Here is a 16,608-nt window from a genome sequence, read left to right on the forward strand (position 1 = left end):
GTTGGCATTCATGTTGGCGTGGGCAGGGCGTGGGCTCCCATAGTTGGAACCTGCAGCAAGAGAGGAAAGAAGACAACCATTACCAGACAGGAAATCCGAGCACATGGGATGCACTTTGGACCCCAGGCTCATGATTGTTTCAAGCTCCTGCAGGACGGTCGGAGGTGGCCGGTGGAAACATTCATGTGAGGTGCTGAGAAAAGAAAGTCAGGACATCTGTGCTGGTCCTGGTTCAGCAGGTGGCCTTGGGCCTTTCACTCCCCTCTCTCTGAGGCAGACAAGAGATAAGATCTGTGCGTTACAGCACATATGGGCCGCCACAGAAATAGATAAAACACAATGCACTGTCTGTATACTAAAACACTTATCTGTAAGAACACACACAAATAAGAGGATATTCATTAAATCAAGTAGAATGGTTGTTTACAGAGGGTGAGGAGGAAAATGAGAGTAAGATACAGGGATAATTTGAGGGGTCACCGAATGAATCCGTGATGACAAATGTACAATCAACTGAAGAGTATGATTCATTTGACTCTCTGCACCTGAGAGCCATGACACAAAAATAAACAAAAAAGAGGAGGTTAGACTAGAGGAAGTCAGCTACCTCTAACTCATCTGGGCATGAATTGCCAGGGCAGGTGAGCTGTGAAGGGTTTAAATCATGTTGGCAAATTCCTTCACATATTGATACAGAATCTCCAAGCCCCTCTCCTCTTGAAAAGAGGTTGGCCTTTAGTGACTGTTTTGACCAGTAAAGTAGAGCAGAAGTGACGCTATGTGAACTTCCAAGGCTAGGTTAAAAAAAAAAAAAAATGCAACATTGTCCCCAGCTGACTCTCTCAGGATGGCAGTTCGGCAAGAAATCTGCCACTCCCTAAGGCAGCCTGACAGCCCTGAGGCTGCCATGCTGTGAGGAAGCCCAAACGGACTTCCATGGAGAGTGAGATTTCCCCAGGCGCTCCAGTCACCACCTGGCTGCCACCCTGTAAGAGACTCCAAGTCAGACCCACCCCAATTCAGGAACTGCCCAAACTCCTGACTCACAGAAATGGAGAGATAACAACAAGGTGTCTGCTGCTGTGAGCCACTTTGTTTGGGGGTGACTCGTTACACAGCATTTGATATCTGGGAGCTGTGTGTGACAGAGGGTGACAGAGTAAGGAGAGAGGAACACTGCCAGGAAGAAAGCCTGGTGGGAACCAGGGAATTCTAGAAGGTCCAACCTCAGCAGAGACAGCCGCACCGCTCCGGTTTCAAGGCCTCTAAGACTGTCCCTAAGCTACCACAGACACTCAGCAGACACTGCAATCTGTGAAGCCAGCTCTGCCTCACCCTAGAATCTAGAAGGTTTGCCAGTGGTCAGCTCAGTCTGGGTCCAAACCTGAATCTCCCAGAAACAGACGCGTGACCTTGAGACTTGGTACCTCTCGTCAACTGGCCAGGTGCCACAGGGGCAGGAAAAGCCCCAGAGAACAGAGTGTTACCATGGGCAGTGAGTCTGGCAACGGATGGCACTTCAGTTGCCCAGGAAACTGTAGCCAGAGCAGCCAGACCAAGGTGCACATACGTCACCTCTGAGCCCACCTACAGTGATCTTTTCTGGTCAGTGTACACAAGGTCTTCTAGGAAAACTGCTGAACCCAGAAGAATACCACCTTGCTGGGTCTCTTCCTTCTCCCCACCTGTGACTTACTAGTAAGCAGATCTTACAAGTAAGCACTTGGCATCTTTCCCCAGTTACTCCCCAACTCTTATCTTGGGCTGATCCTTCTATGTTTGACCTCCAAGGTAACTTTGCTCCCTGCATGACCCGTCTTCTGGAACCTATCACCCCCCACCTCCACACCATCCACCACAGGAGTCTGTTAAGAGCTTAGCCAGTCAGAACATTCTCACCCAGAGAGAGCCTAGCCCAGAGACAGAACTCTAGCAACCTTACCAGATTCTTCATCCAGACATGCCTGAAACTAGCCCTACCCTGAGCCACACGCAGGTGACCTACGCACAGCTATGGCCTCTCAGGGCTGGCCTCCTCGAGGGATGTACCATGAGGCCCACCTGAGATTTTTCTTCTCCGAGCAATTTTCCCCCACCCTCTGTGAGGATTAAGTTACTTAAGTAACCTAGTTTAAGCTATGTGAATTGAGTCTCTGCCCCTTGCAACCAAAAATGACCTGCCTGATATACTTGCCCAGTGGTTAAAGTTTGTACCTGGCTGGGCTGTCATTTCTGCTAGATTCCAAAATCGACAACCTTTCCATCACACCAGTGACAGATGAAAAGTCTCAACTTTTATGCCAACTGATTGACATCACTGTCCAAAACTTTTCTGAGTACAACCAGAGAGTGTGTCGTGATAGATTAGTGATGCCTACCACAGGCATGAAGGGCAGGGAAGGGTATCACACGTGCCGCACACACACCACCCCTGCACGATCCCAAGAGGAGTCCGTCAGGCCCTCTTTGGTGCCAGCTGGGCAGCTGCCTCCTTGTCCCCTGACAGCTGCCTCCTGCACTAAGCCATCTGGTCCCTGTGGCATCAGGGTGTCACTGCCACTCCCCAGGGCCTGGAAAGTTGCCTCCTCGCTATGCCCAACTCACGGCCACGTTCTCGGCACAACACTGACTCCCAGCTCGCGATACAGTCCCTTCACCCTCCTCCTTCTCTCTGTCCCAGATGCTGCAGACAGCGGCTGCACTCCTGGCACAAAATATATTCACGGAAAGATCACATGCTCTTGGAGAACTCCACACACCCTATGAGGAGAAGCTCCCAAACAAACGTTCCCATCTTTAATACTAGGTGTGGATCCCAAGTGTAAAGCCGGGAAGACCCCAGTAAGGGTGGGACCTTGACCTTCGTACAAGACCCAGAAGAAAAAAATGAGATGAGTGGATTTGAACTAATAAAGCACCTATGGCACAAGAACCGCTAGAACAGCCAGCTGGCACGAGGAGCTCCAGTTAACACTGAAGAAAGCAAAGGCACACAGGGCTCCAAAGGCCACAGAGTGGAACATCAGAGAAAATCTGCAACAGGCCTGGGACTCAGGGTGACTGCTAGATGCGATGTCCACCCCTCAGACCTTGCATGCACGCTCAAGTGCAGACACATGCCTGTGCTCCTCCCCCTCAGACCTCACACACACGCCCCACATGACTACGCACGTGTGCACTCACATTCAAACAGAGCACACACTTCCTGGGGGTTTATGGGTCCTGAGAGGAAGGGCTATGCTTCTAATGCCACAAACGTCCCTCGTATTTACTACACTCTTCCTGTCACAGCGTGGCTATACCACCAGCTCCTGCAGTAACCCTCAGGGCACCTCTGGCATGAATGACAGTGGCAAGTGTTCCTGTTTCTATTTGCTGCACTGAAGTGACTGAGTCCAGAGTGGCCTAATCTCCAGGCTTACTCAGTTCACCAGAGAAAGCAGGAACTCTAATTTTGCTCCATTCAAACCATGGTGTATAATTTTTCCTTCCCAGACTCTCTGTGTGGCACTGACAATATTTAATAGACTCTATTTTAGTTGCTAGACTAACTTCTCCTTTTCCCTCACATACATAAAAGCAGCCTTGTCTCCCCACCGCCGGCCACCCCAGACCCTAATTCTCCACTCATGGCAAGCCCTCCTCCCCTCCCCACCCCTCCCCAGACCCTAATCTCTGTCCTCACCCCATACATGGCCCGTCATCCCTCTCTCTCATCCATGCTCCCAGTTCCCAAGACCAAACAGTCCCAGGAGGCTGGGGACAACACTTGGGCAGACGGCAGGAAGTCCGGGGACCTGAGGACACAGCCATTGCCTAGAAAGGCTGTGTCGGGGGCCCATCCTAGGCACCCCGAACTGGAGATAAAGGCTTCCAATGAGCAAGATGGCGGCTGCCCACAGAGAGGTAAGGGATAGTTCTAAGAACCATGTTTTGGTAGGCTGATTGGTGAGCACCCCCCCTCCGTGTCCCCACACCATGGGGGACCTTATTTACACTGTGAACTGTTCCCAGAGCACAGGGACCTCTCCGGAGCACACCATCTGGAGAAAGCACACATGAATAGGCCCGTGGGGAAAAACGGAATGTCAACCTCTCCCTAGCCAGAGGCCAAGCAAACAGCCTCCAGTATTTTGGTCCTGGAAGCTCTGAGCACGGCTGCAGCCCTGAGACATGACTGAGGGTCCTGCCACAGGAAGTGCGGGCAAGTCAGGTGTGACCTCTCAGGGATGGCCTTCACAAGGGCCGCCCTGCCAGGCCTGACTGAGTCTGTTCTTCTAGTAATTTCCCCAGCCACTGTGATGGGTCCCCACCCTGACCTGAGGTTCCTTGAGTACCACCAGTCACCCCAACAAGGTGGCACAACTCCCCAAGAATCCCAGGAGGGGGGAACCTCCCTCTCGGGCCCCACGTTTTTGAACCCAGAATAGTGCCACAAAGGTAGGGTGGGCGCCCTTGTGTCCCTGATGGCTTTTGTTCGCAGGAAATAACCACCCAATGCAAAGAGACCAATTTTCAAATTATAAAGCTGATTCAAAGCTCTGTCTCCTGGCTGCCAGCTGAAGGGATGCCACCGTTTAAGTCTGCTCTGGCTCTGCCTGACTGGGCTATTTCCACCGATGCTCTTACCCCTGAACCGAGCCTCAGAGCCGCCTCTTAGCAGATCAGGCCGCCCGCAAACAGGTCGGCGCCCCACGGCGGTGATCTCGTCCCCGGACACCAGAAAATGACCCATTTGCGTCTTCAGGGGCGGCAGCGCCCTCCTCCCACACTCAGGGGTCGCTGTTTCTCAGAGGGACGGGATGATTGATCAGCAGAGGCCGGCAAGCCTCGCATTGCTCTGCTCTGCAAGGGTCCGAGCGAAGAGTCCAGTCAGGAGACCGTGGCCGATGCCTCTCGGCTTCCCCTGTGAATGAGGCTTGGGGCCCTGTGCTCAGAGATAAAATAACTGTTGTGGTTGTTTTCTTTCCTCCACCTCCATCCATGTACCGGATCCAGGGACACATCCCAGAAAAAGCTCAGCACCTGTTTGCTAAAGACTTGGGATAAGGATGGCACAAAACAGACGAAGGCGGACCATCGAGACACTGCTGAAGACAGTCCCTCTATGCCCTAAGGAATGGGCTAATTCCCAAACCATCGGCTCTTCCACTTGCTTCTTGGATGTGGCAGTGGGGGCGAGGTTCTCAGGAAAGAGCTTGTGAGATAGGTTTCCATCTCCCATGCCACCAGTCCAGGCCAGCGCCCATTTCCTTGCCCAGGAAGGCCGCCATAGCCCCTTGACATTTCCCTCGCTTCCACTCTTGCTCGCCCCCAAGCCAGTCTCCACATGGCAGCCAACGTAACCCTTGAGAAATAGAGCTCGTAAATCAGGCTCTGTCATTCCCCTAGTTAAATCCCTTCAAAACCCAAACTCTTTGCCACAGCTTATGAAGGCCGCCCCATCTGGCCTGGGCCCACTTCTCCAAGCTGACTCTTTTCTCTCCTGGCCTGGTCCAACGCAGTCCTGACCTACAGGCCTCATTTCACGCCCTAGACGTGCTCTGTTCTTGTGGCCACAGGGCCTTTGCATGGACCCAGAATGTCCTTCCCTTTAGCTCTTCGCTTGGTGATTTCATCTCACACTTCAGATTTGGGCTTCAATGATCCCATCTTAAATGCTTCAATTCAAATAAATGTGCAGAACTCAAACACCACCTCCCTACCTTCATGCCATCCTTGATGAAAGGTGTCCAACCACCCCCGGCACCATGAAGGGACCCCCAATCAGCCATGTGTGTAAGGAAAAGGTCTCGGGCTACTGGCCTGCTTCAACAATAGGGTCTCTCTCTTTAGCCCTGTTGCCTGCTGTGACACACAAAGGCAGGTCACTCCTAAGGAATAACCTTCACACCCACAGAGACACCCAGGTTGATTTAGAGAGAGCAAAAAAGCAGCAGTCCACCCCTAGAATGGAGAGAACGGCCAGTGAATTTTCTCATGAAGTCCACTTAAAACTGCCAACGAATTTTCTCGTGAAGTCCTCCGCGGTACAAGGAACGTGTTTTCTCTCAGGCCAAGGTCCTGAGTGAGGATCCCTGCAGAGCCCATTTGGCTTTTGCAGTATGTCATCCCGCGGTAGTGACAAGGGTCCCACATTCCCTTTAAGAGTGTAGCAGACAACCTGGAAGAGCAGAAACCATCCACCTTCCCTATCTATTGCATCACAAAGATAGCTGGAGGGCTCAAACAGGGAGGATGCTGTCTTTGGGTCTCAGAAGATAACCCGAGGCCTGTTCGTCTCAAGCCCAGCAAGGCTCATCCACAGAAGGAACAAGTGTGGCTTGGAACTGCGCGGCGGTGGGAGGCGGGTGGACAGGCTGACTCAGTAGATCTCCCAGCCTCCTTCAGCTGACCGGAGGAGTCCTTCTCCCGGACTGCAGAGGCTGGAGAACTTCAACACAATTCCAGCCTCCTTTGTAGCTAGAATTCCTCATGCAACTTTGGGTTGGGCCAATCAAGAAATGAACTGAATCCAAGGCAGGTGGAGAGGGCATCTATTTCATGGATATAGAGCTGGAAAGCCCCTGCCAATGGCTTCCTGATCCCTGGGTCCTAGATGGAGTGGTATGATCCCAGGGCTAGCCTTGGCCCTGGTCACTTCCAGATTCTCCAGCTCCCTGGTTGCACCACTGTCGCTCGGCGAGCCTGGGGATGTTCGGGAAGTCATTCTGCAGGTCCAGCCAAGATCCTGCCTTCTCAACCCTTCCCGTTATTTATAAGTCCTTAGATTCCAGTACTGAGTATCATTCCTCTTAAAATGGCTACAACAATTTCTGTTCAGGCCTGACTCTTGACTGAGACACACTAGTCCATAGCAATCCTGTCCAACACAACGTTTGCAATAATGGAAATATTCTATAATTCTGGGCTGTCCAATAGGGTGGCTATCAGTCATAGGTGACTTAGGGATGAAATGTAGCTAGTACAACTAAGGAAGTACATTTTTAAATTTTACGTAATTTTCAATGAATGTACACCTAAATAGCTACACATGGCTAGAGGTTACCATATTGGACAACACAGGTCCATATCAAGAAGAAGTTCTCATGGGAAGAGATGGTGAGAAATAAGGTGTAGAGAGAGAGTTCTAACAAAGAACTTAGTTCTAAACAGTGAAAACTCTTAAGAAAAAAGCAATCAAGAACTCATTCAGATGTTGATGGGTGGGTGGATTTTCCAATCAGAAAAGACATATTTTCAAAGCATGATATTCTAAAATCCAACAAACAGTGCAGAAACCAAGAGTTCTTTTTCAGTATCTAATACTCTTGGTAAATGAGAAACTAATTTCTTTCTAATGGAAAGATGGAGAAACTGACATTTCCCCCCAGCCTAAGTGAGAGCAAGCCCCAAGACATCACAGCTGAGGCAGACACCCTCTCAACAGAGTGAGCACCCAATGGGTTTCCCGACTGTGTCAACCATGAGGCTGTGCATCGGACCCCTCATCTGAGCCATTTTCACACCATTTTCAGCAGCATTCTCTTACTCTCTTGGCCTCCGGCTTCTCTCACCATGCTACAGACACAGCTCATGAGCGATAAGAATGCTCAGAACAGGCCTCATGACCACAGTCATCACATCTGCTCCAAAACATGGAGACTGGGAGGAAGCGAGGGCATCTACAGCTATCTCCTGACTCAATGGGGCGGGCTCTGACTTAAATAAGACCGTCTCGTCTCTAGTCTATAACCCACCTGCCTCTGATGATTGTGCGAAGGTGGGAGGCTGGAGGCGGCAGAGAATGGAGCATTTCAGAGGCTCAGGCCAACAGGAAAAGTAGAAAGACTACTGGCATTCACACCTCCCAGTGATCCACCAACCCAAGCCACTTCTGTGTTCTTCTCAGGGCAGTTAGTCTAAAGGAGGAAGACAGAAGAGAAGGAATCCTAGCAGAGATCCTGCTAGAAGCAAACCATTCACAGATGACCACAAGACCAACACTGCCTGGGCTAGCAGACCCTACCATAATGCCCTTGGCACTCAGGGCTCTCATATTGATGTCAGAGAGCGTAAGGAAGAAAACAAACTGATAGACACACAGCAAACCCATGATATTCAACCACAGAACAAATGACTATAATAATAAAGGACTTCTTCCACTTATTTCCAAGCCTGGAATGTAAATCTCAACTTTTTGCTATTTGAACGAAGGCATCTATCACCAACTGGTGACGGCAAACCAAAATTTCCGGCCCTGGTTAAGGTTTCATTCAACCTTATTGAAAGTCAGCATTTCAGCTTTTTTTTTTTTTTTTGGGAGATAGGGGTCTTACTCTGTTGCCCAGGCTGGAGTGCAGTGGCATAATCATGGTTTGCCATAGCCTCGACCTCCTGGGCTCCAGTGATCCTTCAGCCTCAGCCTCCCAAGTAGCTGACACTACAGGTATGCACCATCACACCCAGAAAATTTGAGGGTTTTGTTTTTATTTTTGGTAGAGACGTGGTCTTGACATGTCACCCAGGCTGGTCTCAAACTCCTGAGCTCAAGCAATCCTCCCGCCTCCACTTCTCAAAATGCTGGGATCACAGGCGTGAACCACCAAACCTGGTGGCATTTCAGCTTTTCACGTGTGGAAGCAAAATAGCATTTAAGGTTAAAAAAAAAAAAAAGGCTGCCTCTGACTAAGGACAGATACCCAGCTAGGAAAATGGGAAATCCTTCAGGTTGCTGATGTCTGGGGAACAGGGATAGGTGCAGACATGGGGGAGAAAGTATCACAGCAGCCAGGCACCACACGGGGATCCATACACTGGCTCAGCCTCTCCTTTGCTTTGGCTGCTTTGTTTTGCTTGAGAGTTAAAGTCTAATATTTGGGTCCTTCTCTCTTATTCTCCCAACAGTTCATAAACACCATGAGAGCAGGAACCGACCTTAGGGTCTCAGAAATCCTAGCACAGCAGCTGTCCGTGGGTGCTTCAAACATACCTGCCATGTGGAAATTCTTCTACAGAATGCTGATTGGCCTTCAAAGGTTTCTGTGCAGAAGTGTGCAGGAATGATACTGTTTGATTATTTTAAATTCATATGTGTGCCATATGTTCAATGTGTCTAGTATCGTAGGCTAAGTGGATATTTGTCTCTGGTTCCCACCAGAAGGGAAGCCCCAAGAAGCAGGAACCCTTGCCTATTTTGTTCTCTGCATATTCCTGGAGCCCAGGTCAGTGGGAGTATGGTATGTCTGCAATCAACATTTGTAGAATGAGGCCAGGCACGGTGGCTCAAGCCTGTCATCCCAGCACTTTGGGAGTCTGAGATTGAAGAATTGCTTGAACCCACAAATTCGAGATCATCCTAGGCAACATAGCAAGACCTCATCTCTAAAAAAAAAAAAAAAAAATCAAAAAACTAGCTGGGTGTGGTGGCATGTGACTGTAGTCCCAGCTACTCAGGAGGCTAAGATAGGAAGATTGCTTGAGCCCAGGAGGACAAGGCTATAGTGAGCTATGATCATGCCACTGTACTCCAACCCGGGCAACAGAGTGAGACCCCGACTCAAAAGACCCTAACTCAAAAAAAAAAAATTTTGTTGAATAAGTGAATAAATGAATTAATGACTCAAAATGCATCTGACCCAAGACTACTTTCTCCCATAATATGAACTGCTTAGACTTCTGTCCCCAGGCTTGAGGGAGCTTTTGTTGTTTTGGCCTACCCTGTTGGCAAGGAAGCAGAGACAGAGAGGGAGTGTTCCTTTCCCGGTCATCAGAACTAGAACACAGGAGGCAGGCTATCTTGCAAGGACGGTTTTCAGTGTACTCAGTGGCCCCAGCCTCCTTCCTGACACCATCTGAGAGAATGAGGTGACAAAGTTTCCCTTGGCTAATCCTCACCCACCCTGCACATTCGCCCTCATCCCTGAAGTGGGTGAGCATCCTGGGGAACCAGGAGGAACTGCTCTGACCCCACCTCACGCCTTTAAGTTCCCGGCCTCACCGGCCACAGGGGACTCAGTGGGATCGCACAGTGGTCTCCGCAGCAGAAGCGTGGCCCTGCTCCTGAGGCTCACGGAACCACAGATCAAGACACTCAGGCTGCCCCTGGTCCCGCCTGGAATGGTGAGGCCGAGCCTCTGCCCCCCGCCCTGGGCCTCTTGCACTTGATCTGAAACACCCCGTCAGGAAGGCAGTTTAGCACTCTATAATGAGAGTCATAAAAAACCCCGACATCCACTACCTTCCCCAGAAGCTACCCTAAAGGCCAAATCCAAGACTCTGGCCAAGCAAGGCGCCTGGGTGTTCACCACAATGTGAACGATGCCAATACCAAGTTGGAAATAACCTAAAGGTCCATCACTGGAAGACTGGTTTGACAAATCAGTGCCCCACTGATAGAATTTTAGGAAGCCATAAAAATTACATTTTGAAAAATATTGAAAAACTGTCACAGCATAATATTAAGCAACACTAACAGGGCCCAAAAAAGAATACATAATAGGACCCCAATTTTATAAGAAGTTCCCCCCCCCGCCCCCCAGCACTTTGGGAGGCAGAGGTGAGAGGATTGCCTGAGTTTAGGGGTTCGAGACCAGCCTGAACAACATTTTGAGCAATCAATCAAAAATTAGCTGGGCATGGTTACATATGCCTGTGGTTTCAGCTACTTGGGAGGCTGAGGCAGAAGGATCATCTGAGCCCAGCAGGTCGAGGCTGCGGTGGTCGTGAGCGTGCTACTACACTCCAGCCTGGGTGACAGAGTGAGACTCTGACTCAAAAAAAAAATTACCAGTAGTTACCTTTAGGAGGCAAGCAACATTTATTTGCAGAGAGGCAGGATAGCCTGGCACACAGAGGCATGGACCTGAAACGAGGCAGAATGGATCCAAGTTCTAGTTCTGCCAGTTACTAGCTGTGTGACTTAAACAGTCATATAACCTCTCTGTGCCTGAACTTCCTCATTTGTAAAATGGAGACAATACATGTCGATCTCATAAGTACTTTTTTTTGTTATTACATTTTCCAGATTCTGTTCAATAAGTAATTCTTTGGTAATCAGAAAGAAAAAAAGTAATGATTTGGTATTATCGCTCAAGTGTACTTCCAAAATTATTGTGGTCAAGCAGGGGCCAGATTCTCGTCCAGCTGCTGAGAGTCCCACTCTCACAGGGCACACAGATGCTACCCAAGAAACAGGCTGTCCCCTTTCCCAGTCCACCTGAAGCCTCTCCTCCTAACCCCCTGCACTGCAGGAAAACACAAGCATATATGCCTGCAGCCGCAGAGAAAGTAGTAAGATGTCTTGTGAAAATTCAGCACCCGCCTCTGGCCCTTAGGTAGCCCTCTGCTGCTCTAACCTAGGCACTGGACAAAGGATAATTTGTACCCCTGGGTTTCCAGCTGTAACACAGAAGAATCTAGGTTTAGGGTAGAATCAAATGGTTGATTCCAAAATTTACTGAGGTAGCTGGCCAAGATCTCTTCCTTTTTCTTTTCTTTTCCTTTATGTCTTGTTTACAAACAATTCCATTTCAAGGCTAGGCCTGGTGGCTCACACCTGTAATCCCCGCAGGTTGGGAGGTCAAGGTGGGAGGATTGCATGAGCCCAGGAGTTCATGACCAGCCTGGGCAACACAGCAAGACTTTGCTTCTATGAAAAATGAAAAAATTATGGGCATGGTGGCGCATACCCGCAGTCCCAGCTACCCACGCTGAGGCAGAAGGATCACCTGAGCCCAGGAGGTCAAGGTTGCAGCGAGCAGTGATTGTCCCACTGCACTCCAGCCTGGGTGACAGAGAAACTGACTCAAAAAAAAAAAAAAGCCCAGTTCCATTTCACATCCACTCACTTACGTATGAACAGGGATAGACAGATGTTGTGAATGATCCCAGGACTCTAAGTCAGGAGACCGGGGCACTGAACCCAAGACCGAGCTGTGTCGTCTACATAACCACAGAAGTAGATATCAGACTCACAGAAGGTGAGTCTTTCCCTAGCCACACCATGAGGCAGCAGAACCGAGGTCCCAGCACTGTGACCCTCACACCACCAGCAGTACCAACAAGGACAAGGAGATGTCTGCTTCTGCAGACCTCAGTTTACTCATCTGAAAATAGAGATAATAACATATTCCTCAAAGAACAATCATAAAGACTAAGTGACAGCACTCTACGCCTATGAAAATACTACCCAAATATAAAGTATAATTTAATAAGAATCCTTCCACAGATACCTGCACATAAAGCCTCAGGACACCAAAGAAGAATACCTCATTTCAATGAAATGAAATAAAACATGAAAGCTGTTCTATTAAAAATAATAATGATCTTTTTCCCAGAAGCACATTCTCCATGTTAAGCAACCACCTCTTAAAAATAATTGCTGTATTCCATACACAAGTATTAACGGTGTCAGTCTGTGAAAAAGGGACTCTCTCCAGATAATTGAGAATACAGAGAATTTCAGAGACCCCTGAAAGTGGTGCTCCGTTTTCCAAGGATTCTCTGTTAGTGAAAGGCTCTGAAATTCCTCCAGCATCAGGGGAATGCACTGTATGGGGAACAGGAGATCGCCCCACATATGTACACCCTAAAAACATAACACACACAAACAGACCCACATGTGGCCTCTTTGCTCCACTCCTGGCTGTCTCTAATTCTCATTAAGGCAGGACAAAAGAAACAGCATTAGCATCTTCCTATACACTCACAGGCCATTTAATAACGATGCTTTGTATCAAGTATAATGCTTCTTTCATTTAGAAAAGTCAAAGCCATTTGTCTCATTAATCCCCACAAAACCTCGCCAGACAGCAGGCAGACAAGGAGGTGGAAAGCAAAGAAAAAATATGCAAGTCTCCCCTGAGGCTGCCGCTCCCCGGTGAATATCAGGCTTCCTTTAGAAATGAAGTTATTGTGACTCTTTCCAAAGTTTGGTGGGAAAAGAACTAGGCCAGAAGTCAAGAAATCTGAATTCTGGTCCCAGCTCCATCACCTACTTGCTCTGTGCACTCAGGCAAATCACGTTCCGTTTCTAGCTCTTGTCTTCTTCTTTAGAATGGGGAGCTTCCACCGGACACCACATGGCATCTTACTGCTCCCTCAACCTCTCCAACCAGGCTCACCCCCACCAGCTCCTCTGTGCCTGGATCTGTTCCCCAGGGATCTCAAGGCAGGACCTGAACCAAGCACAGCTCAGCAGCCCTACCCCTCTGTCCACTGGCTGGGCTCTCCTGAGAGAGCACCCAGCATCCCATGAAGCTGCCCCCTATTTGGCCATGCTTACAGGGCAAGTTCAACCCAAGGGGCTGCTCAGTTAGGAAGAGGAGCAGACCAGGGAACACCAGAGGCTCACTACAGTCTACACGGAAGTCCTCAAAGCCAGAGAAGGCACTTCACACCCATTAGGAAAGCTATAATAAGAAAAATCAGAAAATAACAAGTGTTGGCGAGGATGTGGAGAAATTGAATGTTCACGTGTTACTGCTTGGGAATATAAAATAGGATGGAAGTTCCTCAAAAAATTAAATGTGGAACTACCATAGGATCCAGCGATTCCACTTCTGGGTATATACCCACAAGAAATGAGGGCAGGGACTTGAACAGATATCTGTATACCCATGCTCGGAGCAGCATTATCCACAGTAGACAAAGATGGAAACAACCCCAGTGCCTATCGATGGATAAATGGGTAAACAAAATACGGTATATGCATACAAGGAAATATGACTCCGTCTTAAAAAGGAATGAAACGCTGCTGCATGCTATAACATGGATGAACCTTTAAGACATGGCGCCAACAAGCCAGACACCAAAAGACAAATACTGCACGCCTCCACTTATTTGAGGCACCTAGAAGAGTCGTAGACACAGGAAGTAGAATAGAGTTTGTCTGGGCCCCGGGGGAGGAGAAAATGGGAAGTCTGTGGAAACAGAGCTTCAGTTTGGGAAGATGAAAAAGTCCTGCAGATGGCGGGAGGTGATGGTTATATAACGTAATGAATGTACTTCATGCTATTAAACTAACTGTACCCTTAAAAAAGGTTACAATGGTAAATTTTATGTTATGTATATATTTTACCATAACAAAAATTTATTTGAATTGAATGTTTTTTTTAAAAGCCAAAGAGGACTCGGTGTTCTTGGAAGAACATTCCAGGAGGAAGGAAATATGGGAAGGGAGGGTTGTCCTAAGGAAAATAGAGCCAGAAGGTGAAAACATGGGGAAGCTGTCCTTTAGGAAAAGGCTGGGAGGAGTGAATTTAGGCCAGTCCAGAGGGGAGACATGTGTCTAGACAAGACTCCATCCCACACAAGTGTTCCCAAAGAGCCCTCTGCACGTGACAAGCCCCAGAGAAGGATGCAAAGAACTCTGGCCATAAATTGTCTTCAAATATCAAATAAATCACACGTGTACAAGCACAAACACGCCTTCACAATTGAGTAAAACCAGATTCGCGTTCAAATGTATCAACAATTTTCTCTAGCGCCATTAAATCTCAGGCATGAGACCTTCAGCTGGAGAGATAGGTGATTAGAAGTCAGATCAACCCCTCACCTCTCCACAGTTTCAGCCTTGTCCAACAGCTCTGCTCTGGGCACCTGTGAGTATCTCCAGGGCAGGCCATGACTCACCCATCTCTGTAGTTCTAGCTCAGAGCCTGACCCAGAGCCTGGCACACATCCACCATACTAAGAAGAGTCTGTTGAAGGAATGCTGACTTCAACTCAGCGACCTGATCATTTTAAGAAAGGAGACAAACAATGGTCTTCCCATTGCTAATGATGAAACCAAGGCAGAGGGAAGCACACAGTCTTGTCCAGTGAGACCCAGGATGAGACCAACTTATTTGCTCCCAAACCTTCCAATTTCTTGGGCATCTTAAATCCACGCTCTGTCCCAGATCCTCTCGGGCCAGTAAACACCTGCGCTCTCCTCCTTCTCATGTATCTGTTTCTCATCCTCGTGTCCTCGCGGCCTTTTCTCTTCTTTCTGATCAGATTTTTCTGACACTTTCCAGAGCCAGTGGTATCTGACCCCTCCTGGCCCCTCATTTTCAGAATCTTGTTCTTCTTGGAAGACCAAGAAAACATCTGATGGTATCGTCCGTGGGGGTCAGAGGCTCAGGGGAATGGATGCCAACTAGATGGAGGTTCTTCGGAGATCCGAGTCCCCGACATGACCTAAGGGCACTCATGGTGCCGCCTGGATTCTCCCCAGGCGTCAACTGCACCAAAAGGCTGGGCCAAAAGGGAGCAGAAGGAGAGGGCTGGGCAAGTCCATCTTGAAAAGCCCAGAAGCAAAAGGCAGAGGTCAATGGCACTCCTATATTTCACCTCAGCATGGAATTAGGACTCACAGAGCAGAAACCAGGGCTATAAAAACGCTGTAAAACTCTACAGTCTCTATAATTTTGTCACCTGTTTATGTTCCTCTCCTCTGGCTAGGTGCCCTTAGAAATCAGGAAGGATATAACCTTCAAGACACATTGCATCTGGTTCTAGGCTATGAGGACAGCAAAGAAAAGTGGGGAGGTAGATTATGGGATCTAGAAATAACGAGTTTTAGGGTGGCTGGACTACAAGGAACTTGAGTGAACAACGAATGCCATCTCCCCAAAGAGAAAGTAGCAAAGCCTAGCGGTGAAAGGCATAGATCAGAAGTCCAGAGGCTGCGTTGCCAAGGACTAGCCCTGTGAGCCTGGGCAAGCGATTTAACATGTCTGGGACTTAGGGATTTTTGAGTTGTGGCAAGAGTTTTAAAACATCTCTCAGGATGTGGTGGCTCACACCTTTCCTCCCAGCACTTTGGGAGGCCGAGGTGAGAGGACTGCTTGAGTCAAGGAGTTCAAGACCATCCTGGGCAACACAGCAAGACCTAGTCTCTACAAAAAAAATCAAAGATGAGCCAGGAATGGTGGGGCACACCTGTCGTCCCAGCTACTTGGGAGGCTGACACAGGAGGACTGCTTGAGTCCAGTGGTTGGAGATTACGGTGAGTGGTTGTGCCACTGCACTCCAGCCTGGGCAACAGAGTAAAACCCTGATTCAAAAAATTAAAATAAATAAACTGCCTTACATTTTAAAATCTTAAAGAAATGCATGCCACCAATTAAAAAAAAAAATCTGTCAGCACTTAGCATGGTGCAGCCACATCCTAAGTTCTCAGTAAGCAGGAGTCATTCATTGATATAAGTCTGTCACTATGAAAGAGGGCTGAGTCCCCAGGGCCTGCACCATGAAGGAGAGGTGCAGGGAGGGACTGACCACCAGGGAGGCCTCTGAGGGTCCCCCCACATGAACTCTGCCCACAGTGGCTTATTTTCCAACCCCCCACAACTCCCCCAAAGCACACACAGTCCCAGGTTCCAGCCTCTCCCACTTCCTGATGGGCTCTCCTGCTTGAGTCATTGTTTTGAGTGGGACTGGATATAGGGGTCTCCTCCTCCCTCCCCCACTGTGTGACGTCTCCTTTGGGCTTTAGTCACCTCATCTGTAAAACGAGGGAGTTCACCAAATGGTCTCTAAGGCCCTATGTACTTTTTTGGGCATTTGGCGATTCTAGAATTCACATGCAGGTGGTGAAGAAGTTTATCATCTAGAACATGCTGGCAAAGGAAACAGGCTTCC

The sequence above is a fragment of the Carlito syrichta genome, unplaced genomic scaffold (assembly GCF_000164805.1).
Source record: "Carlito syrichta isolate Samal-C Ts95f unplaced genomic scaffold, Tarsius_syrichta-2.0.1 Scaffold302444, whole genome shotgun sequence".
Lineage (NCBI taxonomy): Eukaryota > Metazoa > Chordata > Mammalia > Primates > Tarsiidae > Carlito > Carlito syrichta.